Source organism: Diceros bicornis, chromosome 22 (genome assembly GCF_020826845.1).
Source record: "Diceros bicornis minor isolate mBicDic1 chromosome 22, mDicBic1.mat.cur, whole genome shotgun sequence".
NCBI classification, from domain to species: domain Eukaryota; kingdom Metazoa; phylum Chordata; class Mammalia; order Perissodactyla; family Rhinocerotidae; genus Diceros; species Diceros bicornis.
Window position 1 is genome coordinate 34,765,688 of NC_080761.1, and position 6,587 is coordinate 34,772,274.

General features: G+C 34.6%; 1 non-coding gene across 1 annotated transcript; it reads right to left on the bottom strand.

Annotated features, from left to right (window-relative positions):
• Positions 1-6,121: 6,121 nt before the first annotated feature.
• LOC131420278 (U6 spliceosomal RNA) lies at positions 6,122-6,227 on the bottom strand. Its single transcript, XR_009223508.1, has one exon. It is a non-coding gene; the product is annotated as a U6 spliceosomal RNA (small nuclear RNA).
• Between the last annotated feature and the right edge of the window lie 360 nt (positions 6,228-6,587).

Here is a 6,587-nt window from a genome sequence, read left to right on the forward strand (position 1 = left end):
CTAAGGGCAAAATAGGCTGTCATCTAGGATGTTGCTTCATTTGTGTGATTAAAAAAAAAAAAAGTAGAGGTTGTGAAAAGAAGGCTGAGCCAGCCGCAACAAGGGAAAAATTGCAATCTTTCATTCACATTTTAAATCCAATCCTGCTATCAGATCAAAGCACACTGATCAGGTGGAGGCTGGGTTCGCTGAGGAAGAACATTGCACCGCTCTTCACTCCTTTCTCAGAGGAGACCACTGGGGAAAGATGAATACCAGCTGTTTTAAGTCTGTTATATGCAGTCTCACTAGCACTGATCCCAGATGTCCTGGATTGCTATTAGGGCCTGCTTTCTAGAAGGAGCCTTATGGGATGAGATAATACATGGAGTTCAGGCACAAACATCTCACATTGAATACAATAGCTACATAGACCCAGTTTGTGGTCTTTAGTGCATAATTAGAAGGACATACTTAGCTGGTGGAAGTGTCTTCACAGTGATTCCCTGACCTGAGACGTAGAAAGATGATGTTAGAAAAGGCCAAGTTGAAGCCCCCAAAACTGCTCCCCCTCTCTCCCTGCCAAGTTAGTAAATCATAAATAATATTTCATCCTGGGAGAAATTGTCAAAATTTTAAATGCAATCCATGAATTTAAAGGATGCAGAGGCTTGTGGTCCCCATTATATTCTTTTTATTTCACCTGTTTGTCATCCCTCCCTAAAAAAAAGACCAAAAATGGAACACAGCTAACTTAGTCAAGTGGTGTTTCCAACTGCTTTGCCATATATGGCATCTTTACTGGAAGAGATTTGTACAAATTCTCCGTTTGTACCATCCTTCCAGATGATCAGAGTTATTTGGTTTCAATTTGATTCAATTATATCCCTTCCACCTTGGCAAAGGCAGTAATTTGTACTCACCAACAATGACAACTAATTCAAGCATGGGTTTGCCTTTCCTGCCTGTGGTGTCTTTGCCAACAACCGTGTCTAAAGGGCTTATAGGAAATTACATTTACTGACATAGAAGGTCACATAATATTGTCTCGGATCAAGGTGCTTCTTTAATGGCAAAGGAAGCGCCATAATTGGCACCCGGCTGTGGATGACCATTCCGACTATATAGCATCACTAGAAGCAACCAGACTACAGGAATGATGGTGTGGCCAACTGAAGGCTCAGCTAAGTTGTCACCTCAGGGAAACACCTTGAGAGATTGGGACTCTGTCTCAGAACTGTAATAAATGCACTTAGTCAAGTGTACATATATAACGTTTTAACTTCAACAGGTATGTTTGGGGAGGAAAATGAAAGTAGAATTGGCCTCCCTCTCACTCACACTGACTCTCCTCTTAAATATTTGTTTTCCATCCTTGGTACTCTAAGTTCTGAAGGATTAAATGTCCTGTTTTCTAGGCAGGACACTTCCTCCACGGAATATGGTACTGATTACACTAAACCTAAAATAATGACTTTTGTCTGGTCACTTTGAGTATTTTCAGCTGGTATGTTAGAAGAGAAATGAGTTATAATACTGGCATGGGTAATAAATTCATATTGTTATGAGGAGCTAGGTATGGTGTTACACAAAAGGACCTATAAGCATGTCTAGAACTCAGGTTTCACTGGCAAATCTCTTGGTGTTTTCACGCTCTGTAATACTCTTCAGTGTTACTTGGTGGAACCATTACCTGTCAAAGATCAAGAAAAACAGAGTCTCAGACCCTTTTGAGATGAAAGTCTTGATCACTCTATCAGACAAGCAAGCTAGACTAGCTGAAGAATTGACCAAAAATGAGGGCAACCTAGAAAGGGTTGTGGAGTAGGGAGATAATGAAAATCAATCAATCAATCAATGAAATCAGTTATGGACTCAGGACCAGTTGTAGCAGCACATTGAAAATTCTGTCACGGAGTAGACTTATAATGGGGCACAAATGATCTCAACAGTAAGGGATTCCCTGTTCAGATGTTTGTTGTGTTCTGATTCACATCATCTCTGCTTTAGCTTTGATTTTTGCTGCATCTGTGTGGCGAGTTCCATGTAACACAAGCACAGAAATAAAAATGAAAAAAAAAAGAGGCCTATTTTACTACGAATAACAATGCAGATATCATAAATAAATTATTTGAAAACTATTATAAAAACAATTCTACATTATCAGATGGAATTAATTCAAGAAATGTAGGTTGGATTAATAATAGATAATACCAAAAAAATATTGAGTTGTAAAATTCATAGAAAACAAATGGATACTTTCTTTAATATCTCAAAAATAGTTAAGGGAAAAGATAAGCAACCTAAGAAGCAAAAGATGGTAAAGAGAAATGAACTGACAGTTCATAGAAAAAGAAATAACAATAGATGTTATACATATGAAAATATTTTGGGCTTCACACATATTTAAGGGTCCCAATAACTAGATTATTTTTATTACCAATTAAATTGGCAAACATTAAAATGATTAATAATAAGCTTGTCAAGCTTATGGGAAAACTGTTCTCACATACTATTGGTATTTTTGTAAATTTCTGCAATTTTTAAAGGCTATTTGCTGATGTGTTATATAACAAATTTACATTACTTTTGATTAAGCAGTTCCATTTGTAGGAATTTATCTTCTATAATCACAGGTTGCAGAAGACACAATCAGTATAAGGGAGTGCTACACAGAACTGCTTACAATTTTATGCAAATTAAAACATAAATGTCCACCAGTAGAATATAGCTTCAATATGAAAGGATGTGAGGATTTGTATGATAGGATTATTTCTATCTGTTAAAATATGAGATCAAGTAATATGACCTAAGAGAGAAAAAGCTTTCCAAAATACACTAAGTGAAAAAGAAAGTTTCATGATAGTATGACCACACTTATACCTATGTATATGGAGACCACTTTTAGTAAAACATATTAGATGCAGTTAATAGTGATTATTTCTGAGGACTGAGGAAGAAGTTTGGATGCCAGGAGGGGTCTATTCTCACTTTATAGCCTTCTGATTCATTTGAATTTTATAATTTAATCCACACTACTTTTATTATAAAATTTGTTTTAATATGTATACATGTCCGAAAAAATCATACAAAAATATCATTAGAAAAGAGCTCAAAGAATAATTAGACCCTATTATGCCCAGAGCAACATATGACTATATAGAAACAAACACCTGGGGTTCTCAGATTACAATATTAATAGCTGTGGAACAATCTGATCTGAGATACAGATTGATGGGCATACAAATAGGATGTGAGCTACAGTAACGAGGAAATGCTGACCTTGAGAAAGTCCAGTAGCCGAAATCACATGCCAGGGAGGGAGATTTTTGTCTGATCCTGGAGATTGAGTTGGAGTTAATAGGAAACAGAAAGAGTTGTGAGAATGATTTGGGTAATACTGCGGAGCCGCAGCTTTCTCATTTGAGAAGACAATTGGGTGCGATTACCTATTTAGACCTTAGTTGCTAACATTGACAGGTACGTTAAACTCAAATATTAGCCTATAACTTATAAATTTCAGCTTTACAATGAAAGACAAGTTAAGCCCTTTACAACATATGTTTACAAGCTAAAGGCAAAAATGACCCATAAAATTAAGAAATGTATTTAAAGGTAATTACACTATTAGGTGTGTAAGAAAGAGGATACATTCCAGATAAATCATCCCACATTTGTCATTGATTTTTGTGCAGACATTCATCCATATGAGCAGCAACGGTTTAATAAGACAAAGACATGTTTCTTCACTCAAGAAACACTTCCTCATTGCTTGACTTAAGGCTAGACTTCTGGGTAGATGAGGTAGACAAGATAACCTCCAGATTTCCTTTCTGCCCTGTGTTTCTAAATTTGTCTGGTTTCCAAGAAACTTATATTTCATTGATCAGTAAGTCACACATAAAATAGCCTGAGGAACAGTCAAACATATTTCCCTTAAGAGAGGCTAATTTTGTTAACTACATGTTCCAATTATATTTCCATTTTTTAATTGGATTAGGAAGTCAACCCACAGGCTGGTCTAAAGGGGGTACTTTCAAAATCAATCATGTATATGGTATATGTTGCATTCTATTATTATGGGTTCCTTACAATAAAGTTGAGGCATCTGTAGCTATGTTTTTTTTTTCTGTCCCATTGTACTAGCTGAAGAATCATTTCTGTTCACACCTTGAAGGTCAACAGCACCAATTTATTTGCCCTGACATTAGACAGGTGAACGTAATGATTATTCACTTTTCAATTGAAAATGCATAACCAGTTACTCAAATCTGCATCATTAGATAAATCTTTTCCCCCAAATGGAAACTTCAATGTTATATTCTACTTAAAGAGATTAATGGACAGCAGCTCACTTATTATTTAACCAAAGAGAGCTATCTCAAATGATAACAGTACTATTTGAGATTAACAGCAAATTCAGCACAAATCTGAACAAGATCTGAAAAATAACTTTGTATGCATTTTCATAAAGAAAATTTCTGTGCAGATGCTTTTTAGTTTGATGTAGTCCCACTTGTTTATTTTTGCTTTTGTTGCCTGTGTTTTTGATGTGATATCCATGAAATCATTGCCAAGACAATGTCTTGAAGCTTTTCTCCTGTTTTGTTCTAGAAATTTTACATTTTCAGGTATTATGTTCAAGTCTTTAATCCACTCTGAGTTGATTTGTATAGTGTAAGATAAGGGTCCAATTTCATCCTATTTCATGTAGATATCCAGTTTTCCCTACAGCATTTGTTGAAAGGACTATCCTTTCCCCAAGGCACCCTTGTTGAAGATCAGTTGACCGTATATACATGGGTTTATTTCTGGGCTCTCTATTCTGTTCAGTGATCTCAATGTCTGTCTTTACTCCGGTACATACTGTTTTTATTATGTGGCGTAGTAACATATTCTGAAATCAGGAAGTGTGATGCCTCTAGCTTTTTTCTTCTTTCTCAAGATTGTTTTGACTATTTGGGGTCGTTTTGGTTCCATATGAATTTTAGAATTTTTTTTTCTATTTGTCTATTAAAAAAAGCCGTTGAGATTTTGATAAAGATTGCATTGAATTCAAGATCAGTTTGGGTAGTATGGACATTTTAACAATATTAAGTCTTCCGATCCATGAACATGGAATGTCTTTCCATTTGTTTGAGTCTTCTTTAATTTCATTCATCACTGTTTTGTAATGTTCAGTGTACAAGTCTTTCACCTCCTTAATTGTTTATTCCCATGTATATTTTTTTGTGTTATTATAAATCGGATCATTTTCTTAATTTCCTTTTCAGAAAGCTCATTGTTAATTTATAGAAATGCAACTGATTTTTGTATTATTTTTCAATCCTGCAACTTTAAAGAATTCCTTTATTAGATCTAAGAGTAATTTTTATAGTGTCTTTAGGGTTTTGTATATCATGTGATTGGCAAACAGAGGTAATTTTAAACTTTAAGTTTCTTAAGAATATCTATCATGAAAAGATGTCAAATTTTGTAAAATGCTTTTTCTCATCTATTGAGATGATCCTATGTTATTTATCTTTCTTTCTGTTAATGTGGTGTACCACTTTAGTTGATTTCTGTATGTTGAACCATCTTTACCTCCCAGGAATAAATCCCACTAGATCATGGTATATGATCTTTTTAATATTCTACTGAATTCAGTTTGCTAGTATTTTGTTGCATATTTTTGCATCTATGTCTATTAGGGATTTGGCCTCTAGTTTTCTTTTCTGGTAATCTCTTTTTGTGGCTTTGGTATTGGGTGATGCAGGCCTCATAGAATGAGTTTGAAAGCATTCCTTCTTCAGTTTTTTTGGAAGAGTTTAATAAGGATTTGTGTTAATTCTTCTTTAAATGATTACTAGAATTCACCAGTGAAGGCTTCCAGTCCTGAACTTTTCATTTTTGGGAGGTTTATAATTACTGGTTCAATCTCCTTATTTCTTATTGATCTGTTAAGATTTTCTGTATCGTCATGATTCAGACTTGGTAGGTTGTGTGTTTCTATCCATTTCTTCTAGCTTATATAGTTTGTTGGTGTATAATTGTTCATAGTAGTCTCTTACGATCTTTTTAATGTTTGTGGTGGCAGTTATAAGGCCTCTTCTTTCATTTCTGATTTTATTTATTTGAGTCTTCTCTCTTTTTCCTTCTTTTCTTTAATGTGGAATGCTTCATGAATTTGTGTGTCATCCTTGTGCAGGGGCTATGCTAACCTTTCTATGTCACTACAATTTTAGTGTATGTGCTGATGAAGTGAGCACTCCTCTGTCTTTTTTTCTTGGTTAGTCTAGCTAAAGATTTGTCAATTTTGTTTATCTTCTCAAAAAACTAATTCTTAGTTTCATTGATGTTTTCTGTTGTCATTTTAGCTCTATTTGATTTATTTCTGCTCTAGTCTTTATTATTTCCTTCCTTTTTGCAACTTGGGATTTAATTTTTTCTTTTTGTTCTTAGTTTGTTGTTCTTCCTGGAGGTGTAAAGTTAGGTCATTTATTTGAGATTTTGTTTTTAATGTAGGCATTTTTCGCTAGAAACTTCCCCCTTAGAACTACTTCCTCTAAGTTTTACTACATCCTCTAAGTTTTGGTCGATTGTGTTTTCATTTTAACTTGTCTCAAGAT